General features: G+C 42.4%; 2 long non-coding RNA genes across 3 annotated transcripts in view; one reads left to right on the forward strand and one right to left on the reverse strand.

Moving 5' to 3' along the window:
* LOC123354588 overlaps positions 1 to 24,242 on the reverse strand; it is a 174,044-nt gene that overhangs the window by 114,749 nt on the left and 35,053 nt on the right. The window lies entirely within an intron of this gene.
* LOC123354587 lies at positions 14,260 to 18,417 on the forward strand. The gene is made up of 3 exons (XR_006574782.1): positions 14,260 to 14,325; positions 14,754 to 14,953; positions 18,191 to 18,417. It is a non-coding gene; the product is annotated as an uncharacterized LOC123354587 (long non-coding RNA).

Genomic DNA, 24,242 nt, shown 5'->3' on the forward strand with positions numbered 1-24,242 from the left:
TTGACCCTGCCACACCCCACGTTACAGATGGGGAAACTGAGGCACAGAGCAGTGAAGCAACTTTCCCAAGGTGACAGCGCACAGTATCAAAGCAGTGGCATGAATGGGCTCTCACCACAGAGATCTTGTGTTTACATTCAGGATTTGTAAAGAACTCACAGCGATGAGGACAGTATAAATGCTTAGTGAGCATCATGAACAGAAGCCCAGCTGCCTGACTCTCAGTCCCTTGTTCTAGTCATTAGGCAGCATTCTTGCTAAAGCCAGTTTGCTGTGGGACAGAGGGATGTTTTTAAGTCCAAAATGGGGGACCACTGGGAGGTGTGAATGATTTTAGGCCCTCCCTTGTCCTACAATGAGCTGCGCACGGGCAGATTCCTGTGCCCCCATTGACTTCAGTGGGTTGCATGCAGAACAGGGTAAAGGTCTCATCAGTAACTCTTCTATGGAATGGTTGAATTCATCATTGCTAATCTTTGCTGGCAGCATGCAGTTCAGAGAGGTGTTCATGTGCTCAGATCCTAGCTTCGGAATCTGAACCAAACCATCTATCGAATGCAAAGTTGGCTCAAAATATTTTCACTGTTCAACCTCCTGATCATTTTTAAAAGCAAAATCCATTTAGCATGTGGGACATCCATATTAAATGACTCCTTTGGACCACAATCACTTGTTCCAATGCCTTCAATATATCTCCAATCTGCCTTTGCCTAGGAGGTGAAGCGAACCCATTTTTAATCTCTACTCTGGAAGCTGATTTGAAGAGCTTTTTCCATAACCCTTAGGGGTAAACATGCTATTTGCAAGATGCATTTGGGGGGGAGAGAGAGATGGGGGTGGAGTATTTTTAAAAGGCCCTTTTTGCTTGCTGGAGCACTTGACAGACAGACAGCAGAATGGTTCAGTATTACAGTGCTCTTCATCTTTTCAAAGAGCAAAACCAGTCACAGGCCACATTTTAGAGTGGGCATTGAAGCTGTGTCTGCCATCCTGTTGTCTCACCACTTTAAGGCATGGAAAAACATTACTACAGGATGCAAGCAATAGTTGCAGAGGTCTGATATGTTTTCTCACCTCACTCTTCTAATTAATTGACCCCTATCATCCACTTGTGTACAGTAATGTGATCAAGGAGAATGACTCCACCCCCAAAGTATGCAAAAAGAAGCCAGTCTGGCTCTGCCTTTGCAGACATGGAACATGTCAGAGGCCACAGAGCCACAGCAATTACAGGGCAGGCTAGATTGTTGCTTTAAAGCATTTGTAAGCAATGCAGTAAGTTATCACCATTCCCTGACTCTTCCAGTGTGTTTTGTTTCATGCTTGTCTGCACAGGAATGTTTTATCTGTTATAATTAAGGCTATGGTTGTGTCATGGAGGTCGCAGAAGTCATAGAATCCATGACTTCAAAAGACCTCCGTGACTTCAGCCCTGGCAGCTGGGACCTGGAGGGTCCTGCAGCGGCAGGGAGCAGTAAGGTCTCCCCGCCGCCAGAAGTAGTGGGCCCCCAATCTCTCAGCTGCCATGGGCAGCAGAGGTACCCCACAGTTCCCAGCTGCTGCAGGCAGGGTGGGGGGATACCCTGCAGCTCCCCACCTCACGGCATCAGGGAGACCCCAGCCGCTCCCCACTGCTGCCATGGGGGGCAAGGGGACCCCAGATGCTCCCCACCATGGCAGTGGAATTCCCACAGCACTCCCCACCACAGGGGAGTGCAGGGGAACCCTGCAGCTCCCCTCTGCTTCTGGTGGCAGGGGGACCCTGGAACTCTGAGCCCTGACGGGTGGTGGGGGCCCCAGAGCTCCCAGCCACCCCGCAACTGCCACGTCCCTTCCCTTTTGTCATGAATATTTTTAGTAAAAGTCAGGGACAGGTCACAGACAATAAAGAAAAATTCACAGAAGTCTATGACCTGTCCCTGACTTTTAATAAAAATATCCATGACAAAATCTTAGCCTTAGTTATTATATTGGTATAACACCCACCACATACACACACTTATTCTGGTGTAAGAGCCACTTTTTTAGTTTACCTTAAAGCTATTCCCAAGTGACATAAGCTAAACCAAAAAGGAACCTCTTATACCCGAATAAGTGTGTCCACATAAGGGCTTATACCAGCGTAACTACAGTGATAAAATGTCACACCTTAGCTTTTACAAGTATAAATGTTCTGTGTAGACAATCCCTTAATCTTTGTCTTTTAGGCACCAGTCCTGCAATAAATTCCACATGAGAAAATCCCTGAACCCATATGCAAAGCTCGTTGCAGGATCAGAGCCAAAGATTGTAAACACCTTGGGTTAGATCATATTTAATTGGGACACTGACCATGCATAATGGATAAATAACAATGATAATTAATAATTAGCTCCAATGATTTCATGTAGCTCACTTTCCTTTGGGGGAGAGGAGGAAGGCAGGTATTTCCTTGCCCTTTTTGCACAGCTGTACGTTGTACATCAAACAGGAAGACCAGGCGCAAAGATTTGAGACCTTAATACTGGTGTGAGGCTGCTCCATGAAAAGGCAATGTTGCAGACCATTGTGGGTGCACAGAGATTTCATCTTTTGCATCAACTTCTAGCCCACATGCCTGCTCAGAGGAAATAGTCCAACCTCTGCCTTTTCCTATTCCCAGTCCGCTTTATGCAATTTGCTCTAATGTAGGACACATCCAAAGCAGCGGGAGGCATCAGTACAGTTCTCATCTGCTGAAGCAGCCCGAAGCAAAGTAAAGATCTATAATATGCTTTTCTGAGCTCCACTGCAATTAAATACAGTCCCATGAAGCTTTGCCTTTTGTTCCAACAAAGCTATTAGCAGCTACACTCAAGGTGTGACACTGGTTACACTACAGAGCCTTTCTTCTTCTAGATCAATTCAAACCCACTGAGATCAGTAGCAGTTAATAATAACACTTTCCTTCCAAAGCTGTGAATGTTATCCCCATTTTACAAATGTGGAAATGGGAGCACTGATAGGTAAGATGAGTGGTTTGAGCATTGGCCTGCTAAACCCAGGGTTGAGAGTTCAACCCTTGAGGGGGCCATTATAAGGATCTGGGGCAAAAATCTGTCTGGGGATTGGTCCTGCTTTGAGCAGGGGGTTGGACTAGATGACCTCCTGAGGTCCCTTCCAACCCTGATCTTCTATGACTCAGCCCAAGATGATTAAGCAAGTCAGTGGCAGAAGTGGGACTCTCTACTCTCCTGAGTGCTAGTCCCTATCTACTGGATCACAATGGTGAGTAACTTGCTGACCTGTTTAATATGTCGGCACAGACCAATTCATAGTGGACAACTGTCGCAAACCTACAGCCGCATTCATCCCCCTTGTTGGCAGTCTGAGCAGAGGCCCAGGACTCAATAGGCTATGGAGAGCGGACTCTCCTCTCTACAGAAAAGCTGCACTACACTGATGGAGCAGCATGGGAGGAGGGATGCTTGTAGTGCTACTCAGTTCCAGGGTAAACAGGAACTTAGTCCCATGGGCTGTCACTCTGGCACTGTTCACCACTACAGTATCAAGTTAAATAAACTGTATCACAACAGAGTCCATGGAGCTTGTCCTTTCCTTACACAAGTCAGAGCTTCAGCTGAGTTGCCTTCCTTCTTCAGACGGATTTTCTATTAACTTTCCTTCTGGAGAAGAAAACAAAAAACCCTAGTATAATAATAGCTTGTTCTGTGTGTTTGACAAGAACATCCTCAGCATGAGGGGGTGAGATGAAGGATAAAACATAAATATAGAGAAAACGTTATTTTTAAAAAGGAGAGGGAGAGCTCAAGCTCAAATTACATTTATATTATCAGCAGCGCAAAGGTGCTGCAATGCACATCAGGCAGGCTGGAACCATCAGGGGTACTAAGACTGCTAGATTGCACTGAGACACATTAGCCGTAGGAAAGGAGGATGTTCTAATCATTGGTGAGCACTTGCAAGTGCCTTTTCTAAGTGGAAGCAAGCTCTGCAGTCTGGGACCAATCTCTCCCCCTACCCAGGGTGTGGCTTCAGTAACAATAATTCAACAAAATATTCATTGAAAACCTTCTCCATAGCCTTGATTGTTCCTATGGAGACTAGACATACTATGGGCTAGCTTAGGTTCTTATGCTGTAGCCCATGCTGTAGGGGATGTAGGAAGAAATGACCTGCCCTGGGAAACCTAGGAAGAATTCTGTCTGAGTGAGCTAGATCTCCTCCTGATGCTCCAGAGCACCCAGGCTTGGGTGCCAGCTCCGCCACCCTTTGGGAAGGTGCAGTATGTGCTCCCCTGACTTCTTCCCTGCCCCCTTAGTGCCAGCTCTTCTAGCAAATGTGGAGTGTGTCTGGGGAGGAAAGGGGGGTGATACTACCCCCACAACCTCCTGTGGTTAACAGTTTTAGCTTAAAGCAGTGCCTTTTCTAGCCAGCATGATTGTGCTTCTTCCATCAGCTTTCCTTCACTGTGCATCATCTAGTTGTCTGGCTATCATATCACGTCTCCATCCCAATGGCTATGGTGTCTTCTGGTGCTCGATTGATGCCATTATTTATGTGTCTGGAGTTAGGGGGTCTTCCTAGCCCTGTTCTGATTCTTGAGGCAGTGATACTTCTAGGTCAGCGTGGCCAAGAAGATTAGATCTGACCCCTCTGCAGGCAGGTTGTTGTGGGTTTGTTCTGAACACTGGGAATTTGAGTTCCTCTCTAGTGTTGACTCTGCACTGCAGAACTTAGCACAGAGAAGGGTGCTGTCCTTCAGAGGAGTTGTTAAGCCTCAGGGCATTTCACTCCTTAAGCATTCTGGACTGGACAGTTCCCTGGATTAATTAACAGGGAGCCTTTAGGGCAATATCTTAAGTGTTTGCCCATCACTAGTCTTTGAAGAGGCTTCTCTACATTTCAACACTCCATTCAGTTCTGACATCCAGTCCAATGCTCCAAGGTAAATAGCAGCATCATTTGCAGCAGTAAATCACTGTTTGGCAACAAAGTCAGATGCTGTAAACACTGTATCACAAAGATCTCCAGCTACCCAGGCTGCAGTCAAGCAAGGGTCAGGGAGGAGGGTAAAAACTAAATGCCTCTTTATATTTGGATAAAATACAAAGCTAATGCCCACAAACTTCCTGGGCTAACAGGCGCAATTCTCAACATGGAGCAGCCAGGGCTGCTGGCCATGTGAGGGAGCTCCTAGTCATTAATGTCTCTAGAACCTAATCAAAGCAGATATTGAATGGGACACTAGATGGCTCTTAGCAAGACCTCTTGATCTCTCCCAACCATCAGACTCCTGTAATAGGTTGCTTAATCAGCTCTACTGACCTCTATTACCTCAATGTATTTGTATGCTTTAATTACCACTGCATTGTCAAGACAGACATGAGGCATTTAAGCTCCTATGAACAACAAAAGGCCTCTTAACTCTGTTGACATAGGGTTAAAAACCATTGCTTTCAAATACACTAATGCCCTTCCTCCAGCAGCTGTTTCAGCTTTTTTTCTGCCCCTATTTACATCACACATTTCCCTCTGGAGCTGATGTCCATTGTGTAGCCTAGAGGAGTCAACAGTTCAATGCAAGATTTCCTAGTTTAGAACATGACTTTGGGAGCCCCTAGAAGGAGACATTAGGCAAAAGAGGCTGTCTTTGTCAGATCAGGAGCTACAGAGCCAGAGAGAACCACAGGGTCTCTCCATCTCCAGCAGTCTCAGAAAAGAATCCCCTTTACCTTCATTACATCCAAGCCCTGACTTTTCTCTATCCGAAGGGACATCATATGTAGCATGATCCTGTCCACTCCTATGGACTTTTACAGATCTTTGCCCTGAGGCACCCAAGGCTGCATTTATCAATGAATTCCATGGTATTTGAACAAGGATGAATTAACCTGTAGTGAATATATTGTGCAATATTTGGTCCCTTGCATGAAATGTCTCTTCTTTACTCCTTCTGCTAGTGCAAGCTATTTTTATATATTAACTCATAAGTTAAACTGATTCCACAAAAGTTCCATTGTAGAACTCACCAAAGTTCTACATCTTATACTTGGTTTAGGGGAATCCTGTATACAACCAAAACTGGAAGGAGAATTTTAGAGGGATAACACCTCTGTTACTGAGATAAATGCCATAGGATTGTGCATAACCACAAGTGGTCAGGACTAGAAATGGGCCTTCATTTCCATTCCAAGCAAAGTCTCCATCCAAACTCTCTCAGCTGACTTCCCCTCAAGGACATGTTGAGAATCTCCTCTTGGTCATTCCTTGGCATAGCAGTCTGTGTGTGAGCCCACTCCACTTCAGTCAAAATGAGTGGTGGCTTTGGCCAGAATCCTTCATCTCCAAGTTCCATTTTATATGAAACCCAGATTTCAGGGACGGGATTTGACTAAATCATATGTTCTCAACTGGGGGGGAAAGTGCATCAAACTTTCAAGTGGGGCCCAGCTGCCCCTCTGACTTGACACAGGGGTGGCCGGGTCAAATTTGAGTGGTGTTGCAAATCCATGCTCAAGGCCACCGACTCACATGGTCACAACACCACACACTAATATGTGGGTTAGTGCCCATGGACCTCCTCAAAGAAGTGGGTCTCTAGGAAGCATTTTGTAAAGGGCAAGGTAAGTATCCTTCTTGCTATTGTGAGCGGGGAGGAGCTCCATCTCAAAACAATGCTAATAGAGACATGATTCAAAATAGGTTGAGAATCCTGGAGGTAAGTAGTTCTGGCTGTGGCCAATCCTTCATCAAGATGTTGGTTTTACAGCTTACCAGGGAGATAGGCAGCTTCCATTTTACAGCAGTCCTTGTTGCTTGCATAGTAACCCATACATGCACAGTCTGACTCTGTGTTGTCTCCTAGTGGCTGGACAACATAGCGGTTTAGAAGTATATTACAATCTTTGAGCTAACAGTTCTAGGGTCTTTAAAATCCGACAATAGACACTCATAATTTTAGATTCAGAAATCATCAGTTCCATCATCACTGCTGACCTGAGAGCACCACATTACACTTGCATCACATAGAATGTGTTTGTAGAGGGGGAATCCAACAAAGCGAAGACCAAGGCTTAAAAACAGTCTGTGGTAGGGCAAGAGCTATTCTTCCTCCTCACTGCAGCCTGTTACATGTGCAAAAGGTGCTTAGCTGCTTCAGAGACTTTCATGCAGGGCCTTCCCATCCTGTGTAGCATCTCACATACCAACATGTCCTTGGGATCCACTAAGTCTTTAATTGGCTGATTTGCTTCTGAAAGGAATCACAGCCCAGGTGCTGTGATAACCAGGAAAGTCTATAGGGGAAGGTTGGATGGGACACCACACACCTGACCCTCAATAATTTAATCATAACTAATTCTCCCATCAGCATCTGAAACAATGTTGCCATGGTATCCATGATAACTTTAATCCAGCTGATTGGATGGCACGAAGTGCAGGATTCGTCTCCTGTGTGTTAGCTGGATAATTGGTCCTGCTGTGCAGGTTCAGACATAAGGAAAATGACAGCAGGTGTCTGTCTGGTTAGACATGGGGACCATGTTTATCCTTGGAATGGAGCTTCTGGATTTATTAAGAACAAGAGGTTAGTTAGCTGGGGAAACCTGATTCACCATCATTATCATCTGCTGGCTAGAAACGTCCTCCTACTTTTCATTCCCAGAAGGATGTTGCATCAACTTGTCGTTACTCTTTGAGGTTTTCTCTCATGTGTCTGATGCTGCAGCTTTCCAATCACATAACTGATGACAGAGCATTGTTGTAAAGTGGCTAGAGCAAATGCAGTGGGGGCCAGGATTCCTGGGTTCTATTCCTAGCTCTGGGATAGAGTGTTATCTGGCGGTCAGAGCAGAAGACTGCGAACAGGTCTTCTGCACTCTATTCCTAGTGCCTATGTGCAAAATTCAACTCTATCCAGAGGGACATCTCAGTGCCAATGGATGATGTGAGCACTCAAAGTATAACTTATGGGATGTGCAGGATTTGTGCTGGCCCTCTGGATGAAGATTCATTGTACCCACTGTGCTTACTTGCAAGTTTTTTCACCTCTGTGCCTTTGTTTACATCTATAAAATTCATCTAAAATGTCTGTTTCATGGGATTGCATATTTATTTAATGTTTGCAAATTGCTCACCAGTGCAGAGGCAAATAAAAAAAACAGAGGGACCAATCCTGCTCTTATTTGATATCAGCTGTAAAGCTCCAATTAAATTCAATGAATTCAACTTATAAACATAGTTTCAATACAAGCTGATTCTCAGTTATTTGTGCATGTATTTAGCACTGCGTGTTGTATTTAATGGTGAAATACTGGCCCTTCTGAGGTCTCAGGAAATTTTGCAGTTGACTCCAGTGGGGTCATGATTTCATCTTAAGAATTTGTCATTTATCTAAACAAAATAAAAATGTGTAAATTTAAAATTAGAGATAGGATTGAACTGAAAAACTTCAAGCAGACAGGGATCTGAATTCACTGTTTTAGCTTTAATGGCCCAATACATAAACCTTACACAGATATTCCCAAACTTAAAGAAAGTTTAGATGTAATTTTTTATTTAAACAGTGTAGACCCATCTCAATTTCAAATATTTGGAGTGTGGAAGGAATCAGGAATTATTTTGCTAAACTGAATTAGCTCTGTGTATGTGTGTGTGTCTGTCGGCTAGAAGCAGATCTGCTCAACTATGTTTTATGGGGCAATATGCATATATCAGCTAAAGGAGATTCTTTAGGATTCTTCTGAATCAGGTGGTTTTGAATTCTCTCTTTGTCATTGTGATGCTAATATCAGTGTGTGGCACAGTGAGACATATAATAGCATAGGTATTCACAGATTTGTTATATTACACTATACAATTTTTAATAAATAAAAGTCTTAGTAGAAATCATTTCAGTCAATATTTCCTAAGCTTTAAAATTATTCCCCCCCTTTGCTAATGGTTACCTGTGCATGTGGATGGGAAAGGGAGGGCCTCTCTGATGGCTCAAGACTTGTTCTGCTTATCTTGTTCTTTTGGCATCTTATACAGCTTTTCTCCTGATGCTTAATAAAATCTAAACAAATATTTTGCTGTCAGCTTTCCCCACATAATTTATTTTTCTAAAGCAGAGGAGTCACAAATGTCAGTTTCATAAAATTGTATTACATGAAGGGTGGGAGAGGAGAGGGAGAAATCTGATATTGTGAATGACCTCAATAAAATATACATGGCTGAGAATAACAGCATGTTTCACTGAGAACAGAAGCTTCTCACAGCAAATTCCTCTTCAGGAAGATTTTGTCCTCACAGGCTAAAAGGTAGGGGGCAAACCCTGAAGTCCTCTGCCACGCTGTGATCTCTCTAACAATTATGCATGTGCTTAAATGTATGCACTGTGAGTAGTCCCATTGAAGTCAATGATTGATTTCTATGGGCTACTTATAAGAGGAGATGATTGGAACTTTTTCCCCAGGAAAATATTGGCATTTTAATAAAAATAATCTTTGATGTTTGGTTTTCAGATGAAAACTTTTAATTTTCATCTTTTAGATGAAAAGAAGAAAAAGTTTCAAGAAAGCAGATAAGAAAATAACCTACAGCCCCTGACCAAATTCTGATGGAAAATTTTCAACCCGTCTTAACTGTAAGGTCTTTTTCTGCCCCAGGACAAGAACTGATTTCTATAGGACCAGACTCAAGCCCAAGGTTAAACACATGAGTAAATCTTTGCAGGAATGGGCCCTCACAAAAGTAAATGGGCATTTTGCCCAGTTAAAGAGTTTTCCCAGCTTCAGTGCCTGACTCTGATCTCTCTTGAATTCATTTACAGTGCTCGGTATTGGAGATGGTACCAAATGGCCTTATGGTTAAGGCACTGGACTGACTATAGGAGATCTGAGCTCTTTTCCTTTGTCCCAGACATCCTCACTGGCCGTGGCTAAATAACTTAATTTCTGTGCATGATGCTTTCCCATCTGTAAAACTGATTGATAATGCTCCCCATGACTGACTCATCTATTTAGATTTTAAGCTCTTTGGATCCAGGATTGTCTCTTGTTATGGGCATGTGCAGCTCCTTGCACAGTAGAGTTTTGATCTCAGTTGAGGATTTTAAGAGCTGCAGTAATGCAAATAGTAATGGACCAGATCCCACCAGCAGGTGTAAATCAGTGTAGCTCCATCAGCTACACTGATTTACACCAGTTGAGAATCTGCACCAGCGTGGAATCAGAATCAGACTGTAATAAGGACTTCTGAATTTAGCCCCACTTTATATCAATGACTTTAAACTCATTTTCCATTATAAATGGCCTTTATTGTAGCAGGCTTAATTTAGTCCAGATTACACTTGAATCATTTTCATGTGCACAAAAATTGCAACTAATTTGCTGCCTCTTTGGGGTACTGAACAGAGATTTGTTATGAAAGATCTTCACACGCTCAGAAGATCAGTAATAGAATTTCGGGATCACCTCTGCATGGTGCTGAGTGTCCGCAAGTCCCATTGGACTTCAATGGCAGTTGAGAGCTCTCAGCATCCCACAGCATCATGCTCATTGTGACAGACTCCTATAGGCTGCCAACTGAAATCCAGCACAAGTCAGTGCCTGATTAGCATCTGATGGCTGTGCTCTAGCTGATGTGCATTGTATTGGTGGGTCCTGGCCCAGTTCTCAGTGGACAAGTTTCTTATTACACAACATTCACTACCACAATAGTCACTTGTTGGCAATCTCAGCAGATAAACCATCTCAAGAATTGAGAGAATAATATTTAGGGTGGGGGAGAGGGCAGGAGGTGCACTTACATGCACACATACTTGTGCAACCTACAGTAGTAGAGTGTAGCTCTTTGTCCCTCTCTAGTGGTTAGACTATGTCTAGAACAGGGGTAGGCAACCTATGGCATGGGTGCCAAAGGCAGCACGCGAGCTGATTTTCAGTGGCACTCACAGTGCCCAGGTCCTGGCCACCAGTCCAGGGGGCTCTGCATTTTAACTTAATTTTAAATGAAGCTTCTTAAACATTCTGAAACCTTATTTACTTTACATACAACAATAGTTTAGTTATATATTATAGACTTATAGAAAGAGACCACCTAAAAAGGTTTAAAATGTATTATTGGCACGCGAAACCTTAAATTAAAGTGAATAAATGAAGACTCGGCACACCACTTCTGAAAGGCTGCTGACCCCTGGTCTAGAACTTGATAAGTGTTACTGGCTCTACTCTAAAGGAGCTGTTCCTTTAGCTTACACACCAGTGAATGCAGCTTTTGGATCCAGAAGTTCTAGGTTCAATCCCAACTGACCCACCTCCGCAATCTAATCTTATTTCTGTGATACTTGTCCTTCCTCTTCCTAGGATTTCCATGCCCTTTGTTACCCCCCACCCCCGCCCTCCACCCCCAGTATTATGTATTTGGGTAGTGGTAGCACCTTGAGGTGCCAGTCCCAGAGCAGGTCCCCATTGTGCTGAGTGCTTGTATGCAGATGTATGATAAAAGGCATTCCTTGCTCCAATGAGCTTTTTGGCACTCAGCACAATGGGTCCTCTGTTTTAACCCCAGGACAGGTACAGCCTGGGTTCTCTCAGGTCAGGTTCGTCCTACCCCCACACTGGCACCATTTATTACATTTCTCTGGACCTAATCAGTTTGTTACTAATCCAGGCAGCCCAATATCCTTCAAACTATATGACGGCTCACAATCCATAAAGACATCCTGGATTTAACGGTGATGAATACCTAAGGCCCAAATTCTGCAGGTCTTACTAGAACAATAGTCTCACTGGCTTCAAAGGACCTTTTTTCTGTATAATGACTGCGGGATTCAGCCCTAAGAATATATATTTGTTATTATTTCAATAACCCTGCTGTATTTTTTACCTATTTGCATACAGAATTAATAATTTCCCATATTAAAAATTAATAGTTTAAGATAGATAGCCTTGGAGATTATGTATGCATGTGATAAATGATAGAACAACTGAAAAATTACACTTGTACAACATGTAATGAAGCTGGTATTTGTCTGGATAGCTGGTAGAGCAGCATTGTCAAAGCTCTACAGAGGGCCCCTCATAGACCACTGAATACATTGAAGTTACACAAGGAATCACTCTTAGGAAAATCAGTATCAACAAAAAGATCAATCAGGGATTAATTTCATGCCAGAGGGAAAGTTTAGTGAGAGCAAAAAGGGAAAATATTGCAGATGTCAGAGCCATTTTTGTTAAGAAGCTGTTTTCAGAGCCGAGCAGTGTTTGAGAGAGTAGATCAGCTGGCTTGCGTATGCCACAGCAGACAGTATCAAACAGGGATAGTAAAATTCTACACTTCAACTCCTTCCTGACTGCACAGTTTCCTTCCCTATAGCTCACTGAGCTGAAATGTTGCTAAAAAAGACTGCTGCAGCAGTTCAGACTGCATTAGATAGAAGCAGCTAGAAGCTAGGAGACATCACGTTAGGTTTTGCAAGACTGGAGGGAGAGGTTTTTCCACTGTGCTTCTTGGATTGTGCAGCCCACGCTGTTTTATTTCTTCTCTTTATTTAAGGTATGTGGCTCGCTACATTCTGTACCAGTCTGCGCTCACTAACAATTCTAATGTAATACTTACCTCCTGAAAATTACCTTTGGCCTCAGGCTGCAGAAGCTGTAGCCTTGCCCACCTTTCCCTTACCTCCTTGCTTCTGGCAATGATAGTCAAAGGAAGAAGGTGAAGAAGACCTTGAGCTATAGTCTGTTTTTATTGGGTGAATGAGAGTGAACCTGGAGTATCTCCATTAACTTCATTGGTATACACCAGTGTCACTAACTGCAAAATCTGGCCCCTTGTGTGTTATTTGTTAGGTTCTACCTTTCAGTTTTAAAGGGATAGGTGAACTTTCTTGGCCTGCTTCTGATTGCACATTGGTTTTTCAATGGTAGAACTCCACTAATGTCACTTAGGGGCCCCAGTTTAAGAAAGCACTGAAACACGTGCTTTACTTTTTAAGTCAGTGGGACTTAAGTACACACCTCAAGTTAATCATGTGGCTCAGTGATTTCCTGAATATGGATGGAATTAAGAGCTGGATCAGGCCCTAAATTTACAAATTGGTAAGTGAGATCTGAATGAGGCTCTCTACTTATCTATACATTTCAAATCCCACCTCTCAGAAAACAGGAATGGTAGGAACCAGCTCATATGCAGCCGAATTCTGCTCTCAGTCACACTTGCACAATCCCCTGACTTTAGCAGTCATGGTCCTATTTCTGTCTGGAATTACACCAGTGTAAATCACCAGTACCACCACTGACTTCAGTTGAGTTATTCTGGATTTACACCAGTGTAGCTGATAGAAGAAATGTACCCCCTGAGGTCTAACTGAGAGCAAAATTTCACCAACAATATTATCTTGGCCAATAATCACAGGTTAGTAACAGAAGTGATTTTCAATTCTTTGACCCATTGCCCCTGTCACCGTAACTGGGTGGAAACAACAGAGCAAGTGTTTAACCTTGAAACACTGACTGTGTTCGGAGCCCTTCTGCCAGTACAGCCCATGCTCTGCACATCCAGTTACAGTGGCTTGAACTTGGAGAAAGTTGGGAGGTTCCTGGGGGTCAGACTGGAACAATGATAACAAAAGAGGTAACACTCTACTCAAGGCTCTGCCTGCAATGCAGAATGGCAGCATATTTCTGCTAAAAAAAAAAAAAGTAAATTTAAAAAAAAAAAAAACCACACCACACAGCAGTGAAGTAGCTAACTAGGTTGACAATGGTAAAGAAAAAGAGTATAAAGATCTCTTTGGGGCAGGACCATCCTTGTTTTTCTGTATTTGTACAATGCCAAGTACAGTGGGACCCTGAACCATGATCAGGGGCCCTAATCCTTACCATAATATCAATGATTTTATTCAATAATAATAAATAATAATAACAACAACAACGACAGATTGGACAGTAGGCAAGACAAGATGGTCACAATTGTCTACATTCCCCACATTATCCTAACGCATTTGGATACCAGCACTGTCCCCTGTGATGGTTTTAAATGTCACCTTTCTGTCAGGAGCTTTCCCCACCATCCCTTCATCTCAGATATAATTTTATCAATAAAGATATGTTTGGTGCCTTCTTGCTTTCTGCTAATGGAATACTAGGGAAGTGAACCAGAGATGAAATCAGGTAAAAAGACAGTGCCAGAGAGCTGAGAGGCTACTAGCTGCAAACACCTGATATCATTTGCATATTTACCATCAGGACATAAAATGAGCAGGGCTTTATGACTATAACTGTCATTTGCATACATTAGTGACACTGCCTGCTTTCCTGGAGAGCAGAGCTACTTTCAGCCAGGATGGCAGTGGGAAAGGTATATGGGGAAAGTTTTCAATCTCAGCATGGCATTGTGTGTGACTGACAGAATGGGGACATATTCGCATACAGTAAATGTGTTGTGCTAGGGTTGGTAGTGGTGGGGGGAAGGAAGAGCTGGGTAGCAGAGGAAATTATCTTAATAGAAGGGTACTGATATTTCTGCAGATGTCACATGTCATCTGCAGAGTTTATCCTAGCATCTATGAAACCTGGCAAATTGAAGGCATCCGCTTTTAACTACTCTGGGTTTCTGGTATAAATTATATCTCAATTTTCAGCTGAGTTATAAGGATGAAATAATAATAAATAATAAGAAGAATTAATACTGGGCTGGGCTATAAATACCTGTGTATTTCCACTTTAGCATGCATATTAGCTATAATGAGTGTGCTTTTTTAACTTTAAATTTTTCTGTTTTACAAGCCTTCACTTCAGCATAATGTGCTCATAAAACACAACAGCAGTACAATGTGGAGAGGGATAAATTAAAAATTAATGGGCCCTGCCAGAGCTTGCATTTCTCTGAGCCAGTAGATGATGGAAGAAAAGAGTGTTCTCCCTCCATCCCAGAGCACGGGCTACATGAAACCAATAAACAGCCGTGGGAATGCGTCATTCTAGAGGTACGGCAAACACTCAGTGGGTCTAATTCTCTGTCACCCTGAAACTTGTGTGGTTATTTCAACAGAGCAAAGTTTGGTAGCATTTCACACCCACATCAGCTAAGAGAACCAAGCACCATCATTACTCAGAAAGAAATTCTGCATGAGCTATGCAGGGTGGGACGAGAAGTGTTTTAGTAGGTGGCATTCATCCCATACATCGATCATGCGGTAGTATTGTCCACTGGATCAATAAACCTTATTTCTTGTGGCTTAATCCTGCAAAGTGCCAGGCACCCTCAGCTGCCACTAATTTTCAGCACTGTACATGACTGAGCCTTTGGTCTTTAAAAATGCCATGTATGTGCCAAAGTGAAGAGTTAACCCTGTTATCTTATCTGACCCTTAATGGAAAGTTTCCCACAAAGTTTAGTGGGGATGAAACCACTAGTGATCTACAGGAATTAAATAGGGTAGTATAGAAATTACTGTAAAAAACTATTCGAACATGATCTTTTTATGGAATTTTAAAACTAAACTATAGAATGTAATAGAGAATTATATCCCTGCTATAGAATTCTATAAGTTGCTTTAAAAGGTCAACACAGAGTTATTTCATTTTCATTCAACTGTATAAGGCTTTTTCATAAGGGCCATCAAAATTTGGTTAAATGTGTTCTGCCTTCCTAAAATTCTCACTCTGGGACCAGATCTTCAGATGATGTAATTCAGCATAGCTCCACTGAATGGAACTACTCCAATCTACACCAGCAGAGAATCCTGCTCATTGCATCCACTTGATAAGATAGTCTACACTTCCTCTTATAAACTACTGTGTATTGTTAAATTGTGTAGTCCTGCTGTAGATTGTTAAACAGCTTCCATATTTCACCCCAGAGTTTGTGGCATTTCAGTGGTGCATAAAGGGTTTCCAGCATGCAATGTTTATGAAATGCTTTGAGATGGGTAGAGCTATTGAAATGTATAGTATTGGCATTTTAATCTTTGTCACTAGGTTCATCTCGCATCAGCAAACCCTAGGCTTGTGTTCATTCACAGACCATGCATCGGAAATATTCCTGCCCGCCCTTACAATTAGGTACAACACAGAGTGGGATCCTCTGGGGCTCTTTTGAAAGTGTGGAGCACCACTCTGATCACATACTGCCTTCAGGCACTTTACTAGATAAAAGATACATGCTTTTGTGAGTCACTATACACTTCTTTACTTGTCTGGACAAGTGCCGCCATCGTCGTCTTTCATGACATGACAGGACATGCTGCATTCTATCCCTCTCATTGCTGTTTCTCCTCTGTATCTAGCTCTTAGATCTCTTAGAATGCTCAATAATCTCTCAAGGACAGTGAGAGGAGCCTAGTCCCTTGGAAATATTTTAGACTAGACAGGATAAAACACTGGGTTAGGTCAGTGTATTTCGATGCGAAACCGCTAAAGACAACCTAGGTGCTGGTGATTCAACAGCTGGCATTCCTTTTTCTGAGTCAGAAACCAATAACCTAGTATGGAGTTAGTGAATGTTGTGGCGCAGAAGTATAGTCTTTTTCAGTTGAGTCCTAAAATCAAGGTGGTCCTGAAAATCTGTAGCCATTAAGACCCTAGGTGTCCTGGCCTGCTTCAGAGTTGGACCGCTACATTCTTCCTCTAAATCCCCCCTGTAATTTTAATTGAAAAAAGTGTTTTTCAACTTTCTGACATAAAGCTCTGATATAGTGTTGCCCTGAACTGTCAAACGGCTTCCATCTTTCATCTCAGTAGTGGCTGCCTTTCAGCAATGGTCCCTGTGTATATATGGAGTAAGGGCAAATCATACAGGCCATGCCCAGGTAAAAATTCCCATTGACTTTGAGCAAGATTTAGCCTCAGATTTGTAAGTTTCTTCAGAATCCTTCTCCACTTCTCTGTACCTTTGGAAACCATTTGCACCCATGCACAATAGGTATAAAATGCTGCCACATCAGAATTCTCCACATGCTTACACTGATGGTAGCATTATACATGTACTTCGCCCGCATCTTGCGCAGGTGAAAATGACAACACAAGGCACAAGACAGTGGGGAATCTAGCCTTATGAGTCTCCTATATGTTGAAGTTTACAAGTACATTAAAGGATCTCGTTAAGGCAGCTGAATGCCATATTTTGAAAGATTTTTGCCTTAGAAATTACCCTACTTTCAAGACTAATATCTAATTGCCCCATTAACCCACACAGTTCAAAGTAGCTTCAAAGGAACACACAGCCCAAGGAAAACTGTCAAAACAAGATTAAAAACATATCGTGTCTTGAATTAAAAAAAAATGGAGCTTTATCCCCCGTCACTGAAACAACAAGCCTATGCTGGGGGGTTTTGTGAACATATCTGACCGCCGCAACACAGCTAGATTAATCAGCTGGTACAACAGAATTTGGTTGTGTGTTGCTGGGTCCTCCTAAGATTGGCACTACTGGCTAAAGTCAAGCTGCCATCATGTCTACTAAAATTAAACATTATTATGATGGTGCAGCCTTTTACAGGAATAGATAAAACTAAGAAAATACTGGACAATTGTATTAACAAGTATTCACACCAAGAAGACCCAGAGGGTGAAATCAGACCTCCCTGACCCTGAAGATCAGCACAAGGTCAATGCACTGCTTCAGAGCTCAATGACTGAGCAGGACAAAGACCTAGTGCTGATCCTCTGTACCACTAGGAATTGCACCAGGCAAGATTAAAAAAAAATGTATTATGTGTTTGCATGAGTTGCATGGAGGTGTGCATAACACTAGAGCTGGTAAAAAGAATTGAGAATGATTTGGTGAAAAAACTCAAAGTTGTTTCCATTTCATATGGATCTATTTTCTGCAACATTCAGTGATTTTTAAAAAATATGTTTTTAGCTGCGTTTTAATTGATTGCATTTTACTCATGTTTTACTGAGAGCATTTTTGTAATTATTGACATTTTTCATTTAGCAACCCCCGTCCACCCTTTTTCTTACTGAAAACTGGGGTTTTGGTAAATGAAGAACTTCCCTGATAATTTTGATACTTGTTTCAATAGTAATTTCAATTAAATTTGGATACAAATACTAAAAATATTGCTGAAAATTTCACATCAAATGGCAAAATTTCACATATCTACAATTTTCATTTTATAAAAAAGGACTTTTTCAACAACTTTGTGTGTGAAAATTTCAACCAGCCCATCTTATCATCATCTTGAAATCTCTGTCATGCCTCTGCTTGTGTTTTTTAGAATCTCCATTGACCCAATCAAGAACACCACATGACGACAGTGACCAATCACACACCATGAACAACAAACAAACAGCAACAAGCTAAAGACATACTCAGACTGTACCATTCATGAAAAACCCATAGGGTGCAATATGTTTGAGCAAAGACTTTGTGGAACAATTTCAAATCATGCATACATTTGTAAAAATCAAGTCTGTCAGAGGTCAGTTGTAAAGAGAATAAAATGGCTAAATTCATCTCCATTCTGTTTGCGTCTTGCTCCCTGGAGTCTCTCCAAACATAACTCAGACTCCTGGACTTTCCCCCTCTTACTGCAACATCTTGCTTTTTATATGGGGGAATCACCTGACTTAGCCCAGATATGGCTCATCCTGTAGTCAGAGGGCTGGCTTAGCCCCAGGCTCTCCAGCCCAAAGGCAAACCACCCTCTTACAGTAAGTTAGACTCCCTTGCACTAACTTAGATTTACTTGCAGTGATGTAACTGCTCTAACCTACATAGAGGGAGCAGAAGGTGGGGGTAAATTAAGGTGGAGGTTACTTTAATTTACACCTTCTTCCTGTTCCTTACATATAAATTACTCTAGTTTAGACTTTACCCTTAGACTTTGGCAGTGTGGGTGAAAGTAGCTTTAAGGAATTTCAAGTGCAAAGGTGGGGAAGGAAGTCTAATTTACACGGTCCCCTCAGAATTTGGCTAATCACCTCTGAATTTATGCTATTTCTCCTCATGGAGATGCACACCCACAAGATCACTTTTCAAAAGAAGTTATTCCCTTCCTATATTTGCACCTAGAGAGAGGGAGAGAGCATCAGAGAAAAAATTTCCAAACACTGAACATTTGTTCCACCAACTCACTAAAACCAGTGGACCTTATGCTGCTTGTCTTCCACCACAGCTGCTGCAGGTCCTCATCCTTTCAGTCTACAGCGGGGTCCAGGAAATGGTAGGGCATTTAGCCTTTAGCAGCACAGCAGAAGCATTCAAGCGGAAAGGTTCTGGAACATTCAACTGCGCAGCAGGGTGTTCTAATTAGAGGCACCTGGGACAATCAGGAGCATGGCTGTTGTGCCCTAATTGGAAGCACCTGGAATATTTAGCAGCTCAGCAGATGTGTTCTAATTGAAGGCACCTGGATCAATCTACTGGATGACGCTGGAGTGGTCAGCTGCACAGCAAATCCATTCCAACTGAAGGTGCCTGGAATATTTAGCAGCACAGCAGGTGCAATCTATTTGCTTGAGCATGGAATATCCAATGTACATCAGGTGCATTCCACCTACCATACATATACTGGGAATAGTCAGCTGCTATCAAATGATAACATTCCTATTCTCATGCATGTGGAATATACCATGCAGGCCAGAGAAATGGAATGCATCTGCTAACTAGGGCACACTGAGCCATGTGTTGGTTTGCAAAGCAATGTCAGTGATCCTGTATGATCTGGACATAATTGGATTGTCGCCACAGGTCCTGTAGAAACCCATTCATCCGGCACCAGAAGTCTGTGTGAACATGTTTCCTCTAGGAATAGAAGTGCACCAGATTGAGATCTATTGCCAGTACATTGCCTTTCACTGTCAGCAGCAAGAAGGGTAGAGAGCACCACTTAGCATTGCTAACTTGCCTATTACTGTTCACAACGTGGAGAAAACGGTCACCTAGGAAACCATTACGGAGATCTGCTGGTGTCCAGGGATAAGGCTCAGGAGCGTATTCATGTAACAGTTACTCAGAGGCATCCACGGCTTGTGCCCTTTGGAGAACTGGCTGCAGAGCTAACTGTTTCCATAGAAACATTATGGCAAAGCTTCCTCCCGGCTGTTCCACTTCCGAGTGCAAACTAAAAGGCCCAGTGATGGCAAATTAAGAGCAATAGGTATAAAGGGCAGCCGCTGGATAATGCTCTGGCATGAGTGGCAAGGAAAGGAAAGCGGCACAAGTTTCTTTTCCATCTTCTCAAAGCCTTTGATCTAGTGGTGGGCAAGCAGACTTTGATAAAGTCAGAAGTGGTCTAATCTGTGCCTCTATCAGTCTATCCACATCCATGTATCCATTTCTACCTATAGCTATCTTATTTGCCAATATCTATCTGCTGGTGTACAGTCCCTATCCCCTTGCAATCTGAGAGTGAAATTCAGCCCTGTGCAGAACTCCAGGTACATACATCCCACTGGTGCATCAGCCTTCTTTGTCTCTCCACACAGGGCTGACTTTCACTCTTAAGCCAACATCCAAATGTGGAACCGGGTGCCCTAACTCAGGTATCCAAGACTGAAAAACCAGCTCTCTGCTTTGTGGGTGCAGGACACTATACATCACTAATACATGGTCCATGTGCCTACAGTTATTCCTGTGAGAACCTGCAGTGCCCACTTTTTAAGATGATTCCTAGTGTATACAATTGAGGTCAGTGAAGTGACATAAAGGATGGATTTGGCACTTAGCATCTACAGCCAATTCTATTTACTAGTAAGGGGTAAGAAAACAAACCTACATAGTTGAGTTATGTCTGTAAACACAATGAACTCATTCTGCCAGTGCCACCTGTGAAATACCAGTCTGGTTATGTAGGAGGTCTTTTTTGTGATTTTACAATATATTCCACATCTCAGCACTTCCCTGGGGAAACAGATGGTAATATCCCAGAGAATGCCACTAAAAAAAAAATCAAAGAGGAGAAGAAAGCAAGAGAGAGAAGAGGAAAGTTGAGAAGTGAGAGAGAGATTTAGGCAGACACATGATTAATTAAAGGTAAATATATCAGAACAGAGAAAAAGGCTAAACAGGCAACAATGCAGTAGAGACTGAAGCTGGTAAGAGCTCCCGGAGATGTTTCCCACTCTGGGGAATTCCTCAGAGAAGCCATTAGTGATTTAGACACCTGTTTTCTGTTCCTTATTTTATTTTTAACGGTTGGGTTTTCATTAGGTTTTTTCAAAAGCTTTTTCACATATTTCCCCATCTCTCCCCGCCCCCAAATATTTTATACCTTTTTCATCTGTTCCCTCTAAATCCCAACTGACAACTTCATTTTTTTCCAGTTTGGGTCTTTTATAAATAAGAGCTCAGATAGCACTCCAATTAAAATAAAAGCAAAACATGCAAGTCAGGGAGCAATTTCCTCTCTTGATGTTTCAGGAGCTGAATGTAATTTAGATGTTTATAGTAATGTGGCTTGAATTTTTATTTATTTATTTCCAGTGTACAATTCTTTCTGTGTCTCTGTTCTCCACACACCAAAGTGTAGAGTCTTTTTTGTCCAGAATATATAATCTGGCAGGCCAAAATCCAGACTGCTGTTCTCATGCTGAGAACCAGTCAATCGTTGAAGCAGGAGTTTATGAGTTAATTGGTGCCATAATAACATAATAAATGCATATTCTAGTTCTCCCGTCTCCACCCACTCCCTCTGCCCCCAAGTGCCAGCCCCTCTGAAAACACACACGCACAGTTTTGGCCCCATCATATATGCACATCCCTAGTGTCAGCCACATTGAATACACATGCACCTGCACACACAACCCTGGCCCCATTACTTACACCCATCCCCCAAGTAATGGCCACATTACATAACCACACGTGCACACAATTGGACTATGGCTGGATCTCAGGGATCCTGGCTTCTCAGGTCAGTGGGCCCTGGAAGCAGCAGGGAGTCAGAGCAAGAGAGGAGATGAATCATCTGCTGAATGTCCATTGGTGAAAAAATGTGGAGCTAGGGCCATTCTGCCTCAGGAAAATCCAAGAGTCAGAGAGGGGGAGAGAGGCTGATGGGAAGAGACGGATGCAGGGTGGAGAGTTGTGTGAGGATAGATCATGGGGGCTAAGTAACTGAGCTCGGTGAAAGTTCAGGGCCCTTGGGAGGGGTAAAGTTGTCGTTATGAATATGATCCTTTGAATATATGCTGCTTTCCAGGGCACCGAGATACTACAGTGCTGGTAGCATCATACATGCATTGGAGACTAACTTAATTTAAATATGACTGACTGACAGATGGATAGCAGGAAGCTGGTAGAGACAGTCTGTTTGGAGGTCCTGGTGGGATCTGTTTGTTTTTGGAGTGGCCCGGTTTAATTATAATCCACCTTTGCCTCTTTATAACAGACATGACAAAAGCGGTGAATGATCAGGGATAAAAGTGGGCCAAGAGCTCTTTTTGTCTTGGTCTCCTGCCAAGAGACCATTATCATCTGGTAACAAACAATACCTGGATGTGACTCCTGCTGTATTTCTAAATTATGTTCTTGTGCTAGAGGCTACCTTGCCTGTCTCTCTCTCTCCCCAATGTATTACCTAGCAAAATAGTGGAGCCAGACTCTTCTACATGACTGCTTTCATACGCACAGCCTGAAAGCCCCCCAGGGGACTTCCTCTTGAAAAGCATCTCACTTTCCACGTTCTGCCCTGCCATGAGGTTAGAGCAAAGAATTCACTGCTCTTCTGCATCTGGCAAAGAACAAAGTATTTCCAACCGTCTTCTAGCCTTGGGATGCCTGAAGTGTAATAGATCCTGTGCTGAGAGTCGCCAGTGGGCAAATTTCAGCCAGATTCTTTAGGAGTGAGATAAGACACATTTTTAGTTTTCACTACCTGAAAGCACATTGCTAACATCTTCCAAAAAGGCTTTTCTCCCACCAAAAGTTTACAATATAGGGCCAGATTCTACTTTCACATATGTTAGTGTAAACTGAGAATAAGCTGCAAAAGCAATGGATCACAGAGACCCTATCATATATATTTAAATACACAGGGCTTGATCCACCAAGGATCATGGGCATTGCCAGACTGGATCAGACTCATGGTCCATCTAGTCCAGGATCCTGTCCCCAACAGTGAGCAGCACCAGATGCTTCAGAGGATAATGAAGGAAACCTCTCATTAGGCAGATGTGAGATAATCTGTCTCCCATACTAAATCTCCTTCTAATCTCTAATAATTAATAGTTAGGGATAGACTCAAGGCCCAAAGCAGGAGGTATCATACCTCTTTAACAAATTTTGGGTATGCCTCTGTAAATGGATATAATTCTGAATATTCCTGTTAGCCATATAAACATCCAATCCCTTTCTTAAACTTGCTAAATTTTTGGTTTCCATGACATCCCTTAAGCAATGAGTTCCACAGTTTGATTACATCTTGTGTGGAAAAAGTATTCCTCTCTTTGGTTTTAAATGCGCCAGTTTTCAATTTAGTGGAATTTCTCCTTCTTCTTGTGTTACGAGTAGAGCTAGTCAGGAATTTTCCATCAGTCAGGTTTTTTTTTTTAACAGAAAATGAAGTTTTCACAACATTGGATTTTTCTCAACCTTTCCCATATTGAAACCCTCTTTCCCATACCATGACCTGCTCCCAGAACCAGCCTTTCATCTGGCTGGAATCCAGCCAACACAACCCTGCCATTTAGCAACATGAAAAGAGAAAGGTGGTCATTAACCTTGACACTTGTTCATAGTCCCCCTATTTGAGAACTTCTGGTCTAGAGGTAAGACTGGAAGAATGGGAGTTAAGACTGTGGGTTCTCTTCCCAGCTGTCCCCTCACTCATTGTGTGACCTTGGGGAAGTCACTTTACCTATCTGGGTCACATTTTCTCCATCAGTAAAATGGGGATAATAAAACGTATCTACGCCACCGAGGGAGTTGAGAGGATAATGCTTGAAAAATATTTAAAGTTTTGCAGATGAAAAGTAATATATACAAATGCAAATTACTCTAAATAAAATAATGAATAAATATTTTTAAAAGCCTATAGGCCTGACTTTCCACTGCCATGCACCTTACAGTCATTTACAGAGTGTGTGTAAAATGCTACCATATTAGTAATCTCCATTCAGTTATGCCAGAGGTAGCAATTGACATCTATATTACACTCACCTTGCAAAGCGGTAAATGACAACACAAGGTGCAAGGCACTATATTTAATTAGTAGAAATGTGCCCGATCTGCAAAATTCTTTGCTTTGGTTTAGTCCAATTATAGAGATGAGAAGCAGCAAGCAGCCACAAGTAATATTCAGAACAGATCCACGTTCAGATTCTTAACAT

The sequence above is a fragment of the Mauremys mutica genome, chromosome 22 (assembly GCF_020497125.1).
Source record: "Mauremys mutica isolate MM-2020 ecotype Southern chromosome 22, ASM2049712v1, whole genome shotgun sequence".
NCBI classification, from domain to species: Eukaryota; Metazoa; Chordata; order Testudines; family Geoemydidae; genus Mauremys; species Mauremys mutica.